This window comes from Danio rerio, chromosome 5 (genome assembly GCF_052040795.2).
Source record: "Danio rerio strain M-AB ecotype USA chromosome 5, GRCz13ab, whole genome shotgun sequence".
Taxonomy (NCBI): Eukaryota; Metazoa; Chordata; class Actinopteri; order Cypriniformes; family Danionidae; genus Danio; species Danio rerio.
Window position 1 is genome coordinate 48,719,200 of NC_141025.1, and position 24,726 is coordinate 48,743,925.

General features: G+C 35.7%; 1 protein-coding gene and 1 long non-coding RNA gene across 4 annotated transcripts in view; both read right to left on the reverse strand.

Moving 5' to 3' along the window:
* Positions 1–24,726, reverse strand: part of edil3a (EGF like and discoidin domains 3a) — a 317,498-nt gene that overhangs the window by 256,421 nt on the left and 36,351 nt on the right. The window lies entirely within an intron of this gene.
* LOC147844357 (uncharacterized) lies at positions 21,560–23,229 on the reverse strand. Its single transcript, XR_015491734.1, has 2 exons — positions 22,509–23,229; positions 21,560–22,438 (listed from the first exon to the last, which is right to left on the reverse strand). It is a non-coding gene; the product is annotated as an uncharacterized LOC147844357 (long non-coding RNA).

Consider the following 24,726-nt stretch of genomic DNA (forward strand, 5'->3'; position numbering starts at 1 on the left):
AAGTCAGAAAAAGTACTACTTTACAAACAATAATGTAAATAAATCATATAAATATTTTCATATTAGTCAATAATATTACTGACGATAATTTTAAAAAATGAATAAATCAAAATGTAAACACATTTACACAGGTAAATAAACAGATTGGATGATGGGCTAAAAATCTGTGGAATTCTGCAAGCGTAGATTCCGTGTGGGCCTACCCATAACCCAATAAAAGAATAAGCACAACCCTGTTTAGACCATGCGCCAGGGCACAAAGCATATTTATTCATTCTTAAAATAGCAAAAGTGGATTTGGACATGCTGTTAAAGCTTTTGTGCAAGGCACTTTAGACTTTGTGCCTAGATCGTTAAAACAGAGCCCATTATTTTAATATGCTGTGAAACACACTATACTTTAAGATTTACATAAGAACTATTTAAGAAAAAGTCTCTTGCTCACCAAGCATGTACCATATTTGCATTTATTTGATCAAATATCATGAAATATCCTAAAAAATATTTAGAATAAAAATAGATTTTACTATATAAATTTAGCATTTATACACAGCTATAGAGAACGATAAGAGCAAAGTTGGACATTTTCAGTTTCTTTGGATTTTAGTAGTTTTATATGTCTGAGTAAAATGTTTTGAAGCTAAAAAAAGTTTTGAAATTAGTTTTGTTCTGCAAAGTACTACTGGTATTTATTTTAAAATATATATTAGAATATGTAGCAAAATAATAATAAAAAAAATGTGTCATCTTTAGACAATACAATTACATTTAATTTTTTTCATTTCATATTTTCATCACAGTTAAGTAACACTTTTGTCACTCAACATTTGTTAAGTTCGCACAACATTTGTGGAGTGTCCCATAAACACACAGATCTCAGGAATTATATATATATATATATATATATATATATATATATATATATATATATATATATATATATATATATATATATATATATATATATATACATACATACATACATACATACATACATACAAACAAACATATATATATATATATATATATATATATATATATATATATATATATATATATATATATATATATATATATATGTATATCAGACATACTGTGAAAATTGCTTTGCTCTGTTAAACATAATCTGGGAAATATAATAAATAAATAAATACACTAATAAATAAATAAATAAATAAATAAAAGGGGGGGGGGGTTAATAAATCTGACTCCTACTGTATATATAATGCACAAAAAACTTTTCTTTTTGATGTGATTAATTAGGTTTAATCTTTGCCCAGCACTAATTAACTCTTACCTAGTGTTGGGGCTGTTTTCATCCACTCACGAGTGATTTTGAATCTTAATTTGGCCATAACTTGCTCTGTGTTTCAGCCAACAGAACTATTTTTGATGTTTTGACACATATTTCATTTTCGAAAAATGGTTTGAATTTTTATAGAACTCAACAATACACTCTGGGCAAATTGACTAACCCTTTGTTATGCTGGGAATGAAAACATCCACTGAAATAAACTGCTGTAAATTGCATTGGATAAATGTTTTTGCTTTTCAATCATTAGTATTATTATTATTTTTTTTTGTAAAAATCTATTAATCTACCTCAATCCTGATCAAACAGATCAACAGTAAAAAATGACAAATCCTACATCTTCCCAACAGGGAAAACCACCAACAATCAAACATGCATGATTATATGGTGTTTTGCAATAACATGTGGTTATAATAATGAAAGTCAATGGGGCAAAAAACAAATAAAATGAAAATTTATGCTGCACAATCACTAACAATGCTTTAAAGGCAATTCTGTTAATAATTGTTCACATTTCCAAAACTGATAAAAGGTTTAAAAAAAAATCCAGTCCACAATTACTTTCTATATTGAAAGTATGTCATTTTGTGTGTTTTTTCCCCACCAAATCAGTGAATAATTTATGAATTTGGTATCTAAAGTGTTAAAATCCAGTAATTAAAAAAAAAATAATAATAAAAAAAATTTAGTTTTGATCAGGATAAACAGATTTACGCAAAAAAAGCATTTTACAGCAGTTTAATTTAGTGGATGCTTTCATCTCGAACGTAACAAAAGAGTACTAAATGTAAAAAATACACAAGGGTTAATATCTTATTGTCAGGGCAAAACTGAGTGCACAACATAACTGACCTATATAGTAAAGAAAAAGAATGAAGCATTATACACATCTTAAGATAATAAAGTACCACAATGTGATTGCCTCATAACACTAAGAGGCGCCTAGATGCCAGCATGCTTCACCTTACAGACACTGCCTGAACTCCTCAATATTTAAGATGCATATTCTTAAAACAACATTAATCAAACTATGTATGCTAATCACTTTACACTGCATTGCGTTTTACACTGCATAGTCCACGATGGAGCAAAGCCCATGCATAAATGCAACACAAACATGAATCATTAAGTGCTTCTCAGTTCGGTACTTTGAGTGCTACAGTACTCCTCTGAGTGTAGGTTAATTCTATATATTCCGCCTGGTCAGCAGAAAGTGTCACAGACAATAACACAGTGACACGAAGGCTTAAAGGGCTTGCAAAAATATGCCTCCCAACCTCCCATTTCTCAGGTGGATAACATTTAAGAGCTTGCAAAGTGTTTTTTACAAAAAAGAAAAGGTGTGGTTTGGAAAAAATGGCGCATGCACTATAAAAATTACAAAGCGAGCATCATAATGTGAAATCTGTTGGGGATCTGAACTCTAAATAAAAGGCAACAACTCAGTGTTAATTGGCTCTTCCAGCCCACCTCAATGCACAAAGGGAATCTTTATTGTTCAGATAAATGTTCACTTATGCCATGCCTTAGGCACATTAACCACAGCGATCTATGACTATTGGCATCTTTTGCTTTGAATCAGTGTGTTTTCCACATCTGTTTTCAAGCGTCCTGCCAAAAACCTATTGCTTATCAGCAGGACGGTGCTCGCTAGCTTTGTGCTTTGGCACGCACAGCTCCACACACACTCTGAGATCCAAATTACACTACCTAAGCATTTAAAAGGGCACTGAGCACATCACGGACACTCAGAATGCTGTGATATTGTGTTTTTTATTGTCTGGCTTATCTTACAGCCAGAATTAGTTGCTGTTTGAAGTTTCAAAAGAACATTCAAAAGAAACTCATGAAACAGCTGAATCATTTTCTTCCCTGTGAGTTTGGACTTAACAGACTTTGAAAAAATAAAGCAGTTGCTTGATACTAATAATACAATTCATCATAATCACAGCATGTACGTTAATCATTTATCCAAAGTGACTTAAAAAACAGAGTGAGACTGAAGTGGTCTTATTAAATTACAAATAGAGTTTTAAGAGATGAAACTGCATTATTATTATTATTATTATTATTATTATTATTATTATTATTAATATTTTTATTAATTTTTTATCTGATACCAGCTTAGATGTTTAACCACGAGGACAACGCATCAAAAGTTGACTTGTAAAGTCAGGCCTTATGGCATGCCAAAGCCAAATGTCGAGTCAAATAAAATGTTATGCAAGAACAGAGCTGTCATAAGGGGGATTTGGCTGAGAACCATGGGAACGAGAGCCCACCAGTCTCGAGCCCCATGTAGAAAAGCTCAGGAAGGATAAAGGGGGGATTGACGACAGAAAGATAAAATATCACCAAGCACGGGACATTTTATATTTAGTTCTGGTTTCTGTTTGGGTGGCAGTCATACACGAGAGACAGTTGATGCGTTTTTATTTTGTGTTTATTTAATATTTAAAAAATGTATTTATACCATGTATTATATAATATAAAAATCACAAGTTTTAGTAAAACTTTATAATAACTACACACTACTGTATATGTGTCAGGGTTCTGCCAGTCTGGTCTTGCAAATTCTTGTTTTGGTGGCAGAGCTCGGACACTACCCATGTCTGGTCCTGTTTCTGTCTCTGTGTGCGCGCGCGCCGTCGTGGGTGTACGCAGAGTGTGCGCGCTCCTGCTTGACGCGGCCGCGCGCGCTCTGCATCCCTCAGACGCGTGCGCTCTTGTACTCGTGTTTGTGTTTTCGTCTGTCAGCAGCGTGGTGTTTCATTCCCAGCGTCTCAGTCTTGTTGGTTTCGGTTTTGGTCGGCGCTGGGATGAAGCATGCACGCTGCGTGTGTGAGCGCACGGTGAGTGTTTTCATTCATCGTGTGCTCGTGTCTTGCGTCTCTTGTCAAAGCACGTGGCTTGGTGTTTACATTGTGGTCACGTGCTTTTGTCGTGTGCTTCAGTGTTATGTTATGTGAGCGCATGGCTTGTATTGTCTCTCTGTGTCATGTGCTCTCCCGTCTATTGTCTAGTCCCACCCTCCTTGTTTACTCATTATTAGTTTGTCATGTTCACCTGTGTGTCAATTTACTTTTTGCTTTATAATCCCCCCCATGTTTTCAGTCCTTTGCCAGTTCGTCGTCGAAAGTTTCCTGTCCTGTTGTGTCTAGCCCTGTCTTGTCCAGCCAGTCAAGTTTGTTTGTTCATTTATTTGTTTTATTAGAGTTTTTCCCCCTCGGGGTTGTTTGTTTTGCCTTTTTGTTTTCATTTTATTATTAATATAGACCCATTATTGCTGCACCTGAGTCCTCGCTCCTTTTTCCCCTCACCGACCGTGACAATATGAGCCATTTGTTAAGCATTAGCAAATAGTGAATTCATTAACTGTTAAGTATTAGCTCGACATTAACAAACGTTAGTAAGCAGTTTATAAATGCAGCTACAAATGCTCTATTCTTGACTTATAACCACGTGTAATGTGTTTACTAATCGTGTTTTCAAATTTTGTTAATCATTAATTCTTCATTACTAAATTCAGTATTGCATTATTTACAAAACAGGCTGGTATTTAAAGATTCAGACGCATTCAGAATGCATAAATAAATGATTAATAAACTATTCAAATTAACACACACACACACACACACACACACACACATATATATATATATATATATATATATATATATATATATATATATATATGGCAATGACATTTTACAGTATTTCCTATAATATTTTTTTTTCTACTGGAAAAAGTCTTATGTGTTTCATTTCGGCTAGAAAGAAAGCAGTTTTTTAAATTTTAAGGTTAAAATGATTAGCCTCTTCAAGCTATTTCTTTTTTTCGACTTCAGAACAAACCATCATTTTACAATTACTTCCCTAATTACCCTAACCTGCTTGGTTAACCTAATTAACCTCGTTAAGCCTTTAAATGTCACTGTAAGCTGTATCGAATTGTCTTAAAAAAATTTCATCATGGCAAGGATAAAATAAATCAGATATTAGAGATGAGTTATTAAATCTATTATGTTTAGAAAAAAATCTTCTCTCCGTTTAATAGAAATTAGGGGGAAAAAATAACAGAGTGGCTAATAATTTATGGGGACTAACAATTCTGACGTCAACTATTACACATAAAGCCTGTAATTCATTATGAAAAGTCTTAAATGCATACCGATGCAAGTTCTGACTTAGTCACTATTATTCAACCAGCAAGTTAGTTTTTTGGACCAGAAATGGATCAGGCTTCTCCCTAAAGATAATAAGACAATGTACTAGAAACATAAGTGTGAAAAGAAAAATATATTTCTCAGCTTTTATATACATTTGAACAACTATATTACATTGACTGAATACAAAAAAAAAATGGCTTTTATGTTTTTCTATAAAAAATAAAATGAGAATTAAGTTTATATTTAGTGAATTAATACATTCAAGCTTTCAAAAGTCTTAATACGCTATTAATAACTTTCATCAAATGTCGCGGACCATAATGACACCACTTTCACCCAATGACACTGTAATGTTTCATTATGCAGAGGGACCAGTTAAGCACATTTGATTTAATAATTCCTTCCTTCAAGTTCAACTGCTGAACTCCAGCTCTCTGAGAAAGGAATCTTTATCTGAACCCCTCTTAATAAGGACGAACAGCTAAATTGCTCAGCAGGGTGCAGCGAAATGGCTGATGTGAAAGCTAAAAGCAAGAAAATAGCCAAATCAGATGGTGTATCCAAAGTGCAAGTCAGAACACAGCAGCAAATGTGTTGAGTACTAGCTGGCTTTGGGGATTATGACCAACAGCATGGATTCTAAACGCTAAAGTATCAATGCACATTAGCAAAAGGTTTTGTGTGACTGACCAGAGCTAACCTTGACTAATCAGGAATCGATAAGCACCAGTGCAACTTTCCACAGCAAGCATGTAAATGCTTGCTTGTGCAGTTTCTGCATTTTAAAAAGTTCAAAAACTTTCCAAATCAACAGGAATCAACAGTTTTAAAGAAAGACAATTGGGCTCAGCCATAACTCAATCTTTAACAGTAAACAAAGTTACAGCTACTGATGCCACTAAAATTAAAAGGATAATTTACCAAAAATGAACATGTACTCACTTTATCTGTTTCTTGCTTTTTGCAAAATAAGCTATACTGAAGATAAAAATAATGGGTTAATTAGCTTTGCATTTTTGTTTTGGCTATTTTTAACACATTTTGTGTGTTCTTTATTTAATTGTGTTTACAACAAAAGGGGAAAGATTATGATGTATGTATGTATATATATATATATATATATATATATATATATATATATATATATATATATATATATATATATATATATATATATATATATATATATATATATACTTTGTGTATCCAACACAATGTGTGTTAAATATCATTAAGATTGATGCTGTTACCGTGGGCACTGGACAACGGCCTTGCAGTCACAGGACCTTAACATGACGTCATATTGACGTTGTACACCAACGTAATGGGAACGTTGGGTTTTGTTTGGAAATGAAAATCGAGTTGATGTCAGAACTCCACGTCAGGACCACCTAAATCTCCAACCAAAAATCAACAAATATTAACGTCTAATCATGTTACACCATGACATTGTGTGGACGTTACGACTATGGCATCTATCAGATGTTAGATTTTGGTCACTTTCCAGCAAACCCAAAATCAACCTCACATCAACTTAATTTGACGTTGTTATTTAATGTCAAAATAATGTTGTCTTTAGACAGTGGATTGATTTTTAATTTTGATCACCTAACGTCATAACATAAATCTAACCTAATATTAACATATCATGATGTTGTGTGCCTGCTGGGGGTGTACAGATCCACATGCAGTTTATTATGGGTCATTCTACAGGCAGAAGGTCATCAACAGAAGCATAATAGAAGTATGAGGGTGATCCAATAATCATTGGCAAAGGTTATAACAAACACGGCAAGGAAACTAAACATAAACAAGGCTAGAAACACTGACAAGACTAGAAACAAAAAATGGGAACCAGGACATCTGGAACGCACAATGTAACACTTCTTATCAGAAAACCAAGACTAAGCAATGTGTGTGTGTATGTGGGATGCATAAATAGTCCAGAAATCAGTCACTGATGTGACACCAACGGTGTGTGAGAAATCAAGGTCAGGAACAGGTGTGTGCAAAGTGCATGCTGGGAATAGTAGCTCGTTAACATGGCGGGCTTGTAGTTCTCCAGCGATCTCCAGTTCCTAGATTGCTGATGATTATTACAGATGCTTACATCACTACAAAACACTAAGCAAGTTTTTTATTGATACAGGACTTACTGTATATGCTATACAGTAACAGTGCGCATTATGCTAAAATATACAGTCAATATTTTTTTTTCCTTTTATTACTCAAGACTCTCACAATGTGTTTTGTTATAGTGAATTATTTAGACCGTCAATGCGTATTTAGATAGCACCAGACATGACAGCATGATGACAACCATGTCTAACCATGTTCCTGGATGCTTCAAAAATAAGATTAGTGTTTTTGATGAATTTGGTGCTTTTCACAAATTTCACGTACAAAATGAACTATTCATAAGCCTGTAAGAATTGACACGCTACATGTAAATCACATCCTTTAGAATTTATAGTGTCACAAGTATTCTTTGTGAAATAGTACTGATTCAAATGCAAAAACGCATATATATCATCAGCATTTGATTTCAGCAAATTATTTTGAATGAACTCAAACAACATGATTAACATACTTTTTTAAAATCTTTTTTTTTATGTTCGGTCATGTGTCATATTCAACACGTCATGTTTATTTTAAACTGTTGACATGGAATTAAACCAGATTTTGATAAAATCTCAAACAATACACACATATTATATATCAAATGAATGAAATGAAATGACACAAGCAGGCGAGGCAGTGGCGCAGTAGGTAGTGCTGTCGCCTCACAGCAAGAAGGTCGCTGGTTCGAACCTTGGCTCAGTTGGTGTTTCTGTGTGGAGTTTGCATGTTCTCCCTGCTTTCGGGTAGGTTTCCTCCGGGTGCTTCGGTTTCCCCCACAGTCCAAAGACATGTGGTACAGGTGAATTGGGTAGGCTAAATTGTCCGTAGTGTGTGAATGTGTGTGTGGATGTTTCCCAGAGATGGGTTGCGGCTGGAAAGGCATCCGCTGCGTAAAACCTTGCTGGATAAGTTGGTGGTTCATTCTGCTGTGGCGACCCTGGATTAATAAAGGGACTAAGCTGACAAGAAAATGAATGAATGAACACAAGAAGAAAGTACTGAACTACTGAAAGGTATTTAATACTTTATATGAAATACATTTTTGTTGATGGCAGCTTCAAGACGCCTCTCAAAGGAGAATGAAGTCACATATATTGCTCAGGTGTGATTTTTTTTTTCACAGACTTCAACAGAGTGTCAAAATCTTAATGGTTCTGTGAGTTTCGTCTATCAAACCTGATCTTTATTTTTCAATTTCTACTGGATTACAAGTCAGGTGATTGGCTAGGCCATTCTACAGCTTGATTTACTTTCACAAACTATTTGAGGATTTCCTTGGCTGTGTTTTGGATCATTGTCTGTCTGAAATGTCCATCCTGGTTTCATCTTCGTTATCCTGGTAAAATGTAGATGTTGGAATGAAGCAGGTCATATTAATTCACAATGAGGAAGAGGGTTGCTGAATAACTACTGAGAGATTTTAGTTGTTGTCTGAGCTTTCACTGCCTTTCTACACCTCCCTCTCTTCATATGTTCAATACTTTTTTTCCTGAGCCATTTCATTGTATTACACATAACTTTATTTGTAAACTAATTAAATGAGTTTCTTTACATATTTGTTGTTATCAACATCCCCTGAAAATTCCAAGTCAACAGCACCTTTAGAATGTTTTCTCAAAAAATTGACATATTCAATACTTATTTCACCCAGTATATGGGTTTACTTATCTTTTTGTGAAATAAAATATGCAATTGTTTAAAAATTTAAAATGTATTTATGCTAATTATTCTTTTTTTATTGCATTAATGTTTCCAGTGAGGGTTGGTTTAAGTGTGATAGAAAATAAATTCTGTACAGTATAAAAATCATTGTCTAAAAAAAGAATACATTTTTATAGAAAGTCATAAAGATAGCTGTAAAAGTGTGTGTGTGTGTGTGTGTGTGTGTGTGTGTGTGTGTGTGTGTGTGTGTGTGTGTGTGTGTGTGTGTGTGTGTGTGTGTGTGTGTGTGTGTTCAAGAGAAGAAAGTATTTCACACAAGTGGGTTTGTACCAAGTGGATACTCAGATACTGAGTTAATGATAAATGATGACAGGATCTTTGGGTGAACTTTCCCTATAAGATTTCAGCCGTCCTCATTAAAGCAGTTTTCTGTCCACTTTCTATGTGCCATTACACATGAGAAATAGTGGCTAATTCCATTACCCAGCTTCAGCATTTGTGTTTGGACCATCACAGCAGTGGTGTATTGTGAACATATGGGCCAGCAAGAGGGCAACTTCCCAGCATTTTTTTTGTTTTTTTACGACTCGTTGAGCTGCATGTGTGAGTATTCATGTGTGTTTCTGTAAATAATACATAAACCAAAGAACGGAAGAGAATATTGCACATAGAACAGCTCAGAAAAACAAGGAAACTGGATATTTGCGGAGGAGGAGAGGTAGAGAGTGAGTCAACAAGAGGAGACGGAACATGTTTGCTATTAAACATATGCCAGTGATTTAGGATTATGCATCCACAAAATATTCACAAACAAATATGTCCATCAATATTAACATATGTTAATAATGAAATATATCAGTAGTGTATTAGTGATATATGAGGCCTAATAATTCATAGATTAATTTTCGGCTTAGTCCTTTTAATAATCTGGGGTCACCACAGCGAAATGAACCGCCAACTTATCCATCATATGTTTTACACAGCAAATGCTTTTCAAGCTGCAATCCATCAGTGGGAAACACCCATACACACTTAGTTACACAGTTACACCATGGACAATTTAGCTTACCCAATTCACCTATAGTGCATGCCTTTGGACTGGTGGGGGAAACCGGAGCACCTGGAGGAAACCAACGTGAACACGGGTATAACATGAAAACTCCACACAGAAATGCCAACTGACTGACAGAGCTAACCACTGGGCCACAATGACGCCAGGCCTAATAATATGCAGCATTAATTTTAATAATTTAGCTGATCAAGCTGATCAGTATTTCATGTGTTCATGATGTGTCTGTTAACTGATGAATAGACAGAATTAGTAAAAAATAAAATAAAATAAAACTTGCATTCTAGTAGTTAGAACATTTCTGACAAACAATATTTGACCAATGCATGTACAGCATACACTGTAAAAAAAAAATCTGTTAATTAACATTTAATCAGCATGGTTTTTCCTATTTATTGAGATATATGTAAATGGCACATATCGTTTCCTTTACATATAGGGTCTATTTTTCCTTTAAAAATATTATTGAGAATAATCCATATTCTATTCTAAAACATAAAACCACTTATAGAAAGCTAACACATTATATAATTGCATATATAAATCCTCACATTAGTAGTTTTAACTTATAGCAGGCTATTTATTAAGAAATAACAATCAATATCCCACTTAAAAACAACATTTAAATATAACAAATATATATTTTAAAGTAGTCAATTGTTTGTTTGTTTGTTTGTTTGTTTGTTTGTTTGTTTTTAATTGTCAAATTTTACACATTCAAAACACTGCAGAAATATTTTTAGCCTCCATACATACAGTGCATACACATTTACAATAATAAATAAATAAAACTATTAATGTAACTTGAGGTGAGGGAAACAGAATAAGGCAGTCGTGTAAGTGAATACACCTGTGGCGCACACCAGCCTTGTATCCCAAGGAAGGAGCTCAAGACTATAAGAGGAGGAATGATGGCAGAGGATGCTGAAAGAGGGCCAGGCCTGGACAGTTTTGTTCTGTTAGTTTTGGTTTAGACTCCGTGAGGAGCTGCTGTGCCTTTTATTAATATATACCTTATACGCTTCGTCAGTTCAGTCACCTCCTTCCTGGTGGCCAGGTAGCCAAAAACTTTATTACATACCCTATATATTTTTTGAATCACAAGCTTTGGAGACGTAACATACATTCTGCTTTCGATAAGTCACCTATAGCTTTCATCATGAGCCACGGCTACATTCAAAATGGCATAAATGATTTCAAAGTGCACTACAAAAGGAGAGCAATTGTCAATATGAAGATCGCTAAAACTAAAGTTTAAAAATACTTTAAAAGCAAATTACACCTAAGAGAGAATGCCTCAATGTTTAGTTTTTTTTTCTTTTTTTTTCTTTTTTTTTTTTTTTTTTAATCGAACATTCTAAATGAATAGGGCATAGGGAAGATAACTGAGAATAGAACACAGCCAGGAACTATGTTTCTAACTACTCTCTAGAGGTGTAGTTCCAAACGTAAAGTTTGTGACACAGTTTGTCAATGTTCATTGAAAAGATGGATTTGGAAAAGAAATGAACAAACTATGTTTTTGGAAACGCACCCCAGATTATTCTGAAAATATCTAATGAAAAGAAAACCAAAAAACATAAAAAAAAATCTGTTAAAATTAACATAGGAATATCATAACTCTAATTCTAAAAATGTAGATGTCAAAAATTGCATCTGACACAGGAAAAACTTTTTATAGAGAATCCCTCAAGATGATTAAGAGAATTTGTAACACCTTGATGCCAAACATATCTTGACCTTTTCTTACTGTACCCTACATTTACACAAGACAGCAAAACAAAACATCACTTGCATGACTTTTATCTATTAATTTCTTTTATTTATTTATTTATTTATTTATTTATTATTATTATTATTATTTATTTTTTTGTGTTACCATACATGTCTAGGTCCAGCACAAATCTATATGACATTCACAAATGTAGGCATCAGTCGTCAGTGAGGCAAACACCTCCATTCTTCAAAAGGGTTTCAGTTTGAAAAGAGGCTTTAGAGTGGAAAAGAGGCTTAGGAAACATTCAGCACCTAAAAGTAGCTTATTTGGATGCGAAAGAATCAGTCGGAGTGCTGCCTGATGACTTACCGGTGACTCAAAGGCAGAACAGAATCACCTGCCATAGAGGACGCACACTTTATTACGCCGTGCAAGCATTAATTTAAATGACATGCAAATTGCAAACACCCACATTCTCATCTTGGCACCGAGAAAAGCCGGTGTAAATTCACATGTGCTGAATATAACCTATTTGCTACACTAAAATTCTCATTTCAGTGAGTATGTGACGGTGAGAAACTAGGACAGCAGAGGAGAAACACACTGATTTAAAAGGAACCTATGGAAAGCATGCGGTCACATGCATGTTGCGGACAGCGGTTTCCAGAGGACATTCTTCATCCACACACTTAGCTCTGATACGACTACACATAAATCACATCAAGTTTAAGTGGAACCGTGTGGGTTAGTAGTCGTTTAAAGGAGGAGGCATTGTTTAGCAGAGCGTGTCAGCATGACCAACTGTGTATCCTGCGAGTGCATTTGAATATTGAATATTTTGTTGCTGAATTAGACATTTGTGATTGCACATTTTGCTTTAGAAGGAAAAAAAGCAAGGCATGCTCAACAGCTGAGCATTTTGTCACTTAAGAAATCTGAAGGTCACAAACATTTCAACATTGAACATGAAGTGCACATTTACGACAGCAGCACCCACTTCAGTGAAGCATTGTCAATTGTGTTGCAGAGCTGCTCTTAAAGGAACAATTTACCCAAAAACCGACATTTATTTTGTTTCAGACTTACAATTTTCTTTTCCATTTCTATGAAACAAAAATAGGACAGTCTAAAAAATCTGGGTGAAAAAAGTAGACTTTATATGTAAAAACTACACACGTATTATTGCATGTAAATGTAGTCATTAAGCTTATGACTATCATATTTTCTTGTTGTAATTAATTGCTGAATTGCTTTTATGATGGTATAAGCAGGGCCGGAGCAAGCTGAACTGCTGCTCTAGGCAAAGGACGATCATGCCGCCCTCAACTCGAAAGTGAAAATGGAAATGACCAGTTACCAAATCGAAGGGGGTGGGGGAGGTGGGTAGGGGGTTGGGGGGGGGGGGGGGTAACATAACTGAGGACGCGGGTGTTAAGGGAGGTGTCGCAGATGCCGCCCTCTGTATTCTGCCGCCCTAGGCGGTTGCCTAGGTCGCCTGTATGGATGCGCTGGCCCTGGGTATAAGGTATCATAATATTGAAATAAGCTGGAAAAGGAAAGCATAACAGCCCCAAAAAGTGCTAAGTGTAATGCTTTTGTAACGAATATGGCCGACCAGACACATAAACATTTTGCAATTTATTACACAACCAGCCAACTTTGCCCAGAGAAGGCTCGAAACCTGATTCCAAGGTATTTACGACCCAAAGGAATGTGCCATGCGGCATTAAACACAGGAACAACTTAGAAAGGACTCTTTAAACTGCTTGTTTAACACTGACGTTTTCATATAAACTTTACTCTCTTTATGTTTAATCATATGCTTTGCAAAGTTTACCTTTCTCTTGTATTATTATTTTTGGTTTTAATACCCTTGCATATAATGTTTAACTGTACCTAGGCTAAGCATCCTCTTATGCTGTTCAAGTTTGGACTTTTCGAAAAGCTTTCTCACTGTACAAATTGACCTTGACATTTTATTTTAATATGAGTGCATCATATTAATGTTTTAAGAGACTTAAACATTTTTGTCCCGATTTACATAAAATTTGCCTATGCAAATTATTCTGCCTCGGACAAAGACCCATAAATTTAATATTCCAGGAAGTTAGCTTCTAATTGGTCAACTTTCCATGGAGGGTGGATCCGAACCTGCCCTATGTATAAGTTAGGACCAAGCTAAACTCGCCCTCTTCTTCACAACTCTCTCTGTTCAAACTGTCCTGGGACCTTTCTTGGGACCCTTTCTTCAAACACGCTGCCTGGGAGCTCCCCCTCTTTCTCCCAACTCCAAGCAACCCCCCTCTCTGCTCCAAAGGCCTCTGTTTTGAAACCTTTACACAACAAAACTAAGTATAGAAACCTCCACGAAAGCAGGCAGAAACCCAGACAAAAAGGGTTAATCGCACTACGCTCGGACATTTCCCTGTTCAGAAACTTTTACGGCGTTAACCAACAAAGGATCAGCCAACCAACCACGTGCTCAACAACGGGAGCTCGGACATCACGAACAGACTGCAAATATCACCTTTCTCCCAACATCTAAACTGGTGTGAACTAAATTAACCCTAAAGAGACAATAGAAGGGTTATATTAAATTTGATTAGGTTTGGTTGCTTGGTTTGTTCTTACGGACTCATAGGTTTTTCCCATCATTACATCTTCTCAACCTCTTCACGTTTGTTACTCTCCCCTATGCTTGTATGAATGTGTGTTTGTGTTAGGTGTTAGTATTTGTTAGATTAGTCAATAAAGTTTAATTTTGTATAAAGAAAGGTGCCTGTGTATATCAATGAATCTAATGTCTTGAACTTTGATCTTGCTACCCTGCTCAAACTTTATGTTGATAGCATCGCTGAACGATTCGTTTGTTCGGATCAAAAGAGTCGATTCATTTGAAGCCCCGTTCAATTGAATCTTCCTCCCACTAAGCTATTCCGCTATATAATGTTCCAGAAGGTACACGAGCCTTGAAATCTAAATCATAACTCACAACATTATAACGTCGGAAAGGTGCGGGAAAAATAACCTTGAGCTAATTTACTACAGTAATAATGGTGTAGATATGAGAGCACTTTAATCTACAGTATAATTTATCACAGATTATTAATGTGGATATGCGTGCAAGTTAATCTATATTATTATTATGATGTGCTACCTGTTTATTTGTGGAGAATAAACAAAGCATGCAAATGTAATTTATTACAGATATATTGGTGTAGAACGCTGAGCAAATGTAATTTATTACACTTTATTACATATGTTCAGAATAAATAAATGTTTTAACAATGTAAATGATAAAATCATAATAAAGCACAATAGGTAATACTTAACAATAAACGCTCATTAGTAAACATAAGGTAATGCATTAAAATCAACAGTGAGAAAAAAGCTAGATTGTAGCTACAGGTTAAAGTTAATATAAAAAAAGTATATATATATATATATGTGTGTGTGTGTGTGTGTGTATATGTGTGTGTGTATATGTATATATATATATATAGAAGTGTATGTAGTGGTTGGCCAGGTGGTGTGCAGGAATTTCATATATATATATATATATATATATATATATATATATATATATATATATATATATATATATATATATATATATATATATATATATATATATATATACAGTATATATATATATATATATATATATATATATATATATATATATATATATATATATATATATATATATATATATATATATATATATATATATATATATATGAAATTCCTGCACACCACCTGGCCAACCAATACATACACTTCTAACTGGCGAATGACATGCTAACTGGCGAATGACATGAACTAGTGGGTTGTATGTTGTCGTTTCACTGTAGGCACGTTTGAGATTTCAGGAGGCGTGGCTTTGAAACACAGTCCCTCCCCTGCTGTCCAAAGCTAATGCTGACCGATTATCATTTTGCCAGATCACCTACTGCACCTTTAACTTTCGTTAATTATTATTCAAATTATATTTAATATGCTATTAGGCATGGATTAAGAATTTAACATCAATAAAGATTAATAAATGCATTTGTAGTTGTCAAGTTACTTAAATGGACTGATGTTTACAAATGAAGAAAGTTAAAAAATAAAAGGCCTATAAACAGAGACAGAATATTCAATGCTGTAAGCTGGATTAGCATTTACGATATTGATTAATTTGATGAGGATTATTAATGTTTGATAATATTGTACCAAGATTATTAAGTCTTCAAGCATTTGCTGATGTGCTGAACAACTACTTACAATACAACAATCTTAATATTATTAAAATACACTATAAATACATTAAATAATAAATAATGATTGATATTATTTCGAAGTGCACATGATTATCTATTGCACATGTTTATTATTATGATACACTAAAGAGGCATATGCTGGCGTAATATGAATATCAGATTATGTCTAGCGGTGATTATGAATTATTAATTGATAGTAGCAAACACTCATACTCTACGATCAATTTAGTTCATGCAATTCACCAGTACTGTGTTTTTAGACTGTCTTTAGACAGAGCACCCAGAGGAAACCACACAAACCCAGGGAGAACATGCAAAGTGCAAAAAGAAATGCCAACTGGCCCAGCCGGCCCTCAAACCAGCAACCATCTTGCTGTAAAGCGACAGTGCTAACCACTGAGCCACTGTACCACCCCCTAATTTGAAACATAAAATAGACAATAACATGCAGTCAAACAGCATCTTAACCATCACTGAGTTTCTAGCTTCTGAGTTGTTTTCCTCAAAGAAACATACAGTCAGAATCCCCATCCCCCTCTTTGCATTGAGAGCTATAGGAGCAACACAGAAGAAAAGAAAGTCTCTTGCTAATTGGATATAATGGCTGGGGGGGAATTTGCCCCTGGTGGCCAAAAAGACAGAGGATAAAAACACACACATGCAGCACAAAACATTTGCGCTTGAGGCAACTGCTCTTGTAACAAGCCAACACCAAGAGATAAAGAGCTCAAAGAGAGGAAACTAAACAAGAAAAAAAAGGAGCAAAATGCAAATTACCAAAGCGAGAGGCATAGCAGGTAGAGCAGACAGAAAAGCCAAGACATTTAGCCCTGAACGGCTCCGTCGCTGTCAGGAGAGCAGATCCCAGTGTGAGAAGCCAAAGCAAGAGTCTTTGAAGACTAAGTGCCCCTGAGGGTCCAACCTTTCCAAGGGTCTCCCTCTGTAAATCTGCATGCAACATCACGTACAGCATCAAACTGAGCCCAAAACAAGGCAGTGAAGCATGATTTTGGGAGCATGATGGACAAAGATTAAGAGCAGAATTCTATGGACTGAAGAAGATGTCGTTCACTCCCACATTACGACCTCGACCGGCCTCCGTTTATACGAGGTGGGCAGTTTCATCTACCATCAACTAGGTTCAAATGCAAACAGCCGTTCCACTATGAAAATCCACATCTGAAGATACGATTTGGTCTATCCCACAGGTCCCTGGAGGGCACTTTCTCCAAAGACATCATGTGAGCAAGCGTGTCCATAAATTCACCCAGCGCTTTAATCCACACAGAAGCAGCAAATGCAGGGGCATCCTCTAAAAACGGCAAACTATTATAAGTGCAGACTGTCTGGGAAAAGATTTTCTAGACAGATTGTGCTACTCCATGTGAGATACCTGTCCAAAAAAATGAGCTGTCAAAAGTATGTCCAAACTTTCTCCATTCTCTAAGTAAGAAAGCAATTTTTCATTTTGTAGCATGTAGAGTTCTAGTCTTCAAAATGATGAGAGCGTGAGCCGCTCTGCTGATGTGTAGATAATGAAAACAGTTTCTAAACAACTGGAAAGTCAACTTCAGTGGTGGAAGAATTGAGACCACAAGCTTGGAAAAGGGAACACTTCTCAAAGGGTCTGCAAACATGTTTTGAAACTTTAGAGGAATGTTTTACATTTCCCACGAAGCAGACGTTATGTCATTTTGAATACCCTCCTACGTCTGACAAGACAGACATCTGTAGTCGTGTTGAAGATTTGCAACGTTACATTGTTCCTCCCACAGGCTCAAGGTGAAATACAACCTGGAAGCTTTCAGTCAAGTAGGTCGTCCTTGTCATAACTTTCTAACCTGTTAAGACTGCACACTGTCAGTCTGAGCCTTTCCTTTGAAATTGCTCTTGAAATATTTCAGTCAGACTCTATAATACAACTCATTTGTGCTATGGCAGTGTCCAAAATTTCATCTTCGAGTGAAGAAAAGGAAACCTCATGGAAATCTAAATTCTTATCCTCAGATTTTTACACAAGCATGCACATTGTTGAGTAATTAAATGAAATGCTTTTGAATACATGCAATTAAAATACTGTCATAAGTTAAGGCCCAATCCCAATTCTACCCCTTAGTCCTTCCCTTTACCCCTATCCCTCGTTTTGCGCGTGCCCGAGAAGGGGTAGTGGTTTCCTAATTCTCTTTAGCTTGAAGGCGTAGGGCTAAGGGCAAGGAGCATACATCCCTTCAAACGAAGACTTTTCAGGACCACACTTGAAAGCAAGAAAAAATTCCCAGAATACCCCAGCAACAACAGCACCCGGAAGTAAGTATTTTTTGTCATTATTCTGAATTTTTACAACAAACAAACACATGTGGGTGAAGGTAGCGCAGTCGCCTCACAGCAAGAAGGTCGCTGGTTCGAACCTCGGCTCAGTTGGCCTTTCTGTGTGGAGTTTGCATGTTCTCCCTGCGTTCACGTAGGTTTCCTCCGGGTGCTCCGGTTTCCCCCACAGTCCAAAGACATGTGGTACAGGTGAATTGGGTAGGTTAAATTGTCTGTATTGTGTGAATGTGTGTGTGGATGCTTGAAAGTTTGTATAAGAGTTCTCATATGCTCATTTATCAAAACAACAATATTGTGAAGTGTTATTACAATTTAAAATTAAATCTATGACATCGATCTCTCAATATATTACTGAACATAATTAACTAAGGTTTTATGGTTGCATTTTATTTATTTGTTTAACTTCATTGATTATTGTCTTTTTTATGTTTAGCACACACTTTCAAACAGTAACAGAAAATGAAGCTGAGCTTTTGTATATGAGCAAGCTACAGTATCAGCATGTGCGCAAATGCAAGTCAAACGTTCAGGCGAATGTTACAAGAATTGCAAATCTTGTACTAATACTGTCAGAGTGACAAATAAGAGTCATATACATCAGGTCACTAAGAGTGTTTGCCAAAGATGAGTTGATTTATTTTCACATATGGTCCAGGTAGAGTGTGTGGAAACCTTGGAGAGGAAAGCCTGAAGGTCTGTTTGAGTGGAACTGGCTGTCATGATAATGATTGAAATGATTAATGGTCGTGGGTCCACCATAGAAAATCAAGACTAGATACATTTCAGCACATACACCAGCAACAACACTTTATTTGTGATGATGGAGGAAGCAGCTGAGCTGAAGCAGCAAGTTTCAGGGCCTGTGTTTTGTCTCACTTTACTTTTGGACCCCATGAAATCAGTAAAGGTTTTTTATTTTTTTTGTCCTGTGTAAAAGTATTTTCTAATGGAACTAACACACTGACTGAAAATGCGCTTTATTTTTACAATAATGCAAAATAATGAGGAGCAAAAGTGCAGTTGGTTTGTAACAGATGCTTCAGTACTGTATTTCATAATTTGTTTGCTGCCAAAAACAATGACTGACTGAACTAAATATAAATAATGATTGTAAATGTAGTCCCTCATCATAACAGTAAAATGAGTTGTTTTCTTGTTATTTTTCTTCAGTCGCACAAACATTGTGCACTATGATAATTCTAATACCTATTTATAATAATTAATTAAATTGATCAAAATGTCTGTTAATCAAATTTCATTATAAGCAAGGAGGAAAAGTAAACACCCTGACACTGAAGATGGGAGTAATTACAGCTGAAAAAATGTTGCTTTGAAGTCTCTGGAATAAATGACACTTTCAAATATTAAATGAATGTTTCATATTGTAACTTTAGGCCAGAGATGCCCAAACTAGGCCTGCAGGCCAAAATTGTCCCATGACAACCTTTAATTTGGCCTGCCATCCCATTTGAGAAGAAAAGGAGAATGATAGGGGTGGTCTCAACATTGTCTGTTCAAATTTAATGTAACTCTTTGTTTGTTTTATTGTTAAAAGCTAACTGAAATTAAATGTTTCAATTAAACGGACTTTGTTTAAATAAAAATCCTGTCACCAACTCCAGAGACTTTGGTGAGAAAATCAAGTCAAAGGCAGATTCTGCTCGCAGTATATTGAGCATTGAACTCCACTGTGTTATGAATGTGATTGTTTATGTTTTTTATTGCAGTTACTTATCATTTAAAAAGCTATGCTGCATTAGATAATACAATTTAAAGTAATGTATTCTATTTATTTTTTAAATATTATTAAATAAACTAAGAAATTAACCATGGCAACTTTAATGTAATATTTTGTACTGGTATATTTACCTTTGGCCCATGGTTTGCAATGATATTTGGTTTTTGGCCCTTCATTCATACAGAAAAAAAAAATTGGGCACCCCTGCTTTAGAGTGATGTCTGAAGGTCTGGGATCTTTGGCTGCTTTCAATAGTCAAGGGCTGCGCATGGGAGAAGGTTGTGTACGGGAGTTATATAACAAAATAGAAGGGTGGCAAAATGGAAGGGTGGTAGGAGATGGGTCAGAAATATGGGAGACTACCTGGAAAAATGGGAGTGTTGCAGGAATGCTCATATAACTACTAAGCGAGGTAAGCAGCTGCTTAGGGCAGGCATGTCCAAACACGATCCTGGAGGTCCGGTGTCCTGTTTAGTTCCAACCCCAATCAGACACACCTGGGCTAGCTAATCAAGCTGTTACTAGGCTTTCTAGAAACAACTTTCTGCAACACACCTGCAAGGATGGAGCTAAAATCTGCAGGACACTGACCCTCCAAGCCGGAGTTTGGACACCCCTGGTTTAGGGCATGGGGGAATTAGGGGGCCCTGGCTAATGCCAAGAAGCCTATATTAATTAATTGTAAAATTTTCTATTATATGTTGTAAAATCTTTCTATAACCATTAAGACTTTCATATTATTACTTATTTTCAAAACCAAGGATCCCAAGAAAAATGTAACGCTCTCTCTCTTCACTGCACATGTGTGAAGTATGAGCGGTTCAAAGACACTGCGAGTCTGCCAGCGATAAGAGTAGAGGTTGGTAGACTGTGCAAGTGTGAGAATTTTGAGAAAATTTTGGGAAAAAATAGAAATAAGACAAACAATGAAACACAGCTACCTCAGCGATCCTGTTTTCTGGCTTATAAAACACCTGTCAGATGCAGTGTGTGCTTGTTAAGAGAGGGCCTGTTCAAATAAAATAACATTTCCCAGTGAAAAGTAATGGCTGCCGATTCCCAAACAGCAATTATTCAATTCATGGTTGTGAATTAAATTTGTTTAAATGTTTCTTTTTATTGGTAAATTTAAAATCTAATCACACAAATGGCTAATTAACTGTACATAGTTTGTGAACTAGTTTTTTTTTTTTGTGAATTTATTGCATTTACTTTTATATTAACAGGATAAAGGTTCCTTTAAATATTAAAATGTATAAAATATTCTTTAAATAATTAAAATACTTAAAGCAAACCGGTCTGTGGATGATGCAGTCAACATGGGACTGCATTGTACCCTACAACATCTGGACAAACCAGGGAACTAAGAAAGGATTCTGTTTGTGGATTTCAGTTCTGCCTTTAACACCATCCTCCCATCACTGCTCGAGTACAAACTGACCCAGCTCTCGGTTCAGTCTGTACTTCCTTCGTCAGCTAAAGATCTTAACCTGCCACAGAAGCTGCTCGTACAGTTCTACTCAGCTGTCATCCAATCCATCCTCTGCACTTAATTCACCGTCTTGTTCGGCTCAGCTGCCAAAACCGACCTTCGTAGACCACAGAGAATAGTCCGGACTGCTGAACATATAACTGGCACTACCCATCCTACACTTCAAGAATTGTACTCTTCCAGAGTGAGTAAAAGGGCTCGCAAAATCACTCTGGACACCTCGCACCCAGCACACTACCTGATCGAACTGTTACCGTCTGGTCAGCGCTTCAGAGCACCAAGCACAAAAACAACCAAACACAGGAAAAGTTTCTTTCCTCAGGCCATCTACCTCATGAACAGTTAAATATTCCTCAATGTTAAATATTCACCTTTGCGATAAACATGTGCAATACTTTCTCATACGCACTTGTACACAGCACCTTATATCAATATACAATGCAATACTTTCTCTGATCGCATTTGTACACAGCACTGTATAACCTGTATATTTATGACAAATCTTTACATGCAACTCAACATCCAGATTTTTTGACTGACTGCATCTCTGTTTTATATTTATTGTAATCTTTTTTCCATATTTATTTTGTGTTGTCACTTGTCACTTTATGTACACTGGAAGCTTCTGTAGCCAAAACAAATTCCTTGTGTGTGTGAAGCAATAAAACTGATTCTGATTCTGGGGCCCCATACAGTTCCTAGAATTGCTAAGATCCACCAAATAACGAAGTCTGGCCCTGCCCACAATGTTATTTGGCTGACATCTTAACCAACTAATCACATGTCATTTTTGTGTGGCATCATTGCAAGGTTGTAGAAATTCTTTTAAATCTTTACATTTAAATTTAATCTTAAAATTTAAATCTCCATTTAAAAATACATTTTAGAGTTTTGAATTATTTATTTATTATGTGTTTGACCATAATGAGAGAACATTTGAAGGTCTTTATTTCTATCAAGCATTTACTCAATTTGATAAATTAAAGTGTAGGGGTATGGAAACATCACACCAACAGATGGTTGTGCAAACAGCAAATCATTCATTCACAAATGTCTCAAAAGATATTTTTACTAAAACAGCCAGCAATTGAAATGCTATTGCTTGCCATTGTACAACAGTGTGCACTTCACCAACACCCATGCCAATAAGGCACACCTGGTAAACATCTGTTCGGATAAAATCTTGCCACTTTTAAATTCCAACAAGCAGATCTGGAGAACCAAACACAACACTAAAAGGTCCAACTGCTGTGTCAGCATCTGTTCTTTCATTTCTGTCTGCAGCTGATGTGAGGAAGCAAACTAGCAAAACTGGATCTTTAGGGAAACCTTAAAAGTCTATTGCCATATCCAGTTGTCAAGAAAATAAAATAAAAATAATAATAATTTTCCACTTAAGTGCCTCAAACAAACCTCTTGGATTTTTATATATATTATGATGTGAACCTTGCATGGATTTTAAGAATACTGCATTGAGGGGATCTTTATAGAAGAGATTTTGTATTTGAACAGACCTATAAAAAATACATATAGGAATCATGGAAATCCTGTATATTTAAACCAATCAGAGGACAACAATTTGCATTTGTATAACATTATTATAATTAATATTATTTATTATTTGCATATTTATATTTGTTTTTATAAAACATGTTTAGATTTATCCACCTGTAGGTTTTGGGAAACGTATTCATCACTATATGGGACATAAGAATAGGATGTGTGTTTGGATAAAACTTTTTTGACCACACTTCCTTATTAGTGTTTTTAGTGCATTTATTTGTTCGCTGGAAATTAGAACTGAATTTAGAAATAGTTTTGAAACAAATCTTTGCACTTAACAAATGCAATTAATTAACTAATGGATGTCTACAGTGGAGTGCGTAAAACATGGTTTCTTTATTCACGAAAGTAAAGGCGTAAAGAGTAAAGGTAAAGTAAAGAAAAAGTAAGGAGGCCGACTGGAGGAGGCTCATTTTTTTATCCTCCCACAGATGGTATGTTTAATTACTCATTCACACTAGCAGCAACTTTATAGGTGCCTGTCGCTCTAAAGCACGGAGATACAACTGGCCTCTGCCAGCTGAGCTGAGAGAGGATCATGTGAGCTGTACTGGTGCTCCTATTGGCTGTCGCTTAAGAAAGCCACAAACTTGATTTGCATAAAGTAGAAGGAATCTCAACTTTGTCATGTCACTCAACACACTCACCTGGTTGCCATCGGTCACTTGTCACTTTGCCGCTGCGAGTCACTCATAGTGTGAATGAGGCTTAACTGTTTTCTCTCTAGTAAAGCGTTCAGTTTTTCCACTTACTAAGTGCATCACGTAAATAGAAAATGCACTTTGGCACGACACAACTGACTGGAAATGGGAGATGATTGGTTTAATGCATGTTGCGCTCAAAACACATTAAGAGAATGAGCACAACCCACAACATCCTTAAAATAGCAAAAGTGGATTCGGACATGCCCTTAATGCTTTTGCTCCATGCACTTTAGACTTTGTGCCTAGATCCTTAAACTAGAGCCCTAAGTCTGACTGCACTATTTTCTAACTGGTTATAGGAAGTTTAAGTGGCTGGGGCATTCTCATTCTTGAAAACATCTGTTTGAAGAAAAATATGTAGTATATAGGGCTGTGCAATTAATCGAAAATTAGGTTTCGATTTTGGTTTCTAACGATTATGAAAAACCATTAATCAAGATAAACAATTATTGCATCATATACCGCCCCCTTTCTAGTTGTACACATTTGTTGCACTGCAAAGCTCAGTTCCACGTGAAAATGACTAAAAGCATGTACTGTAATGTAACTTTTGCAGCACAGGATGCGCATCATTCATATTTTTAAAAGC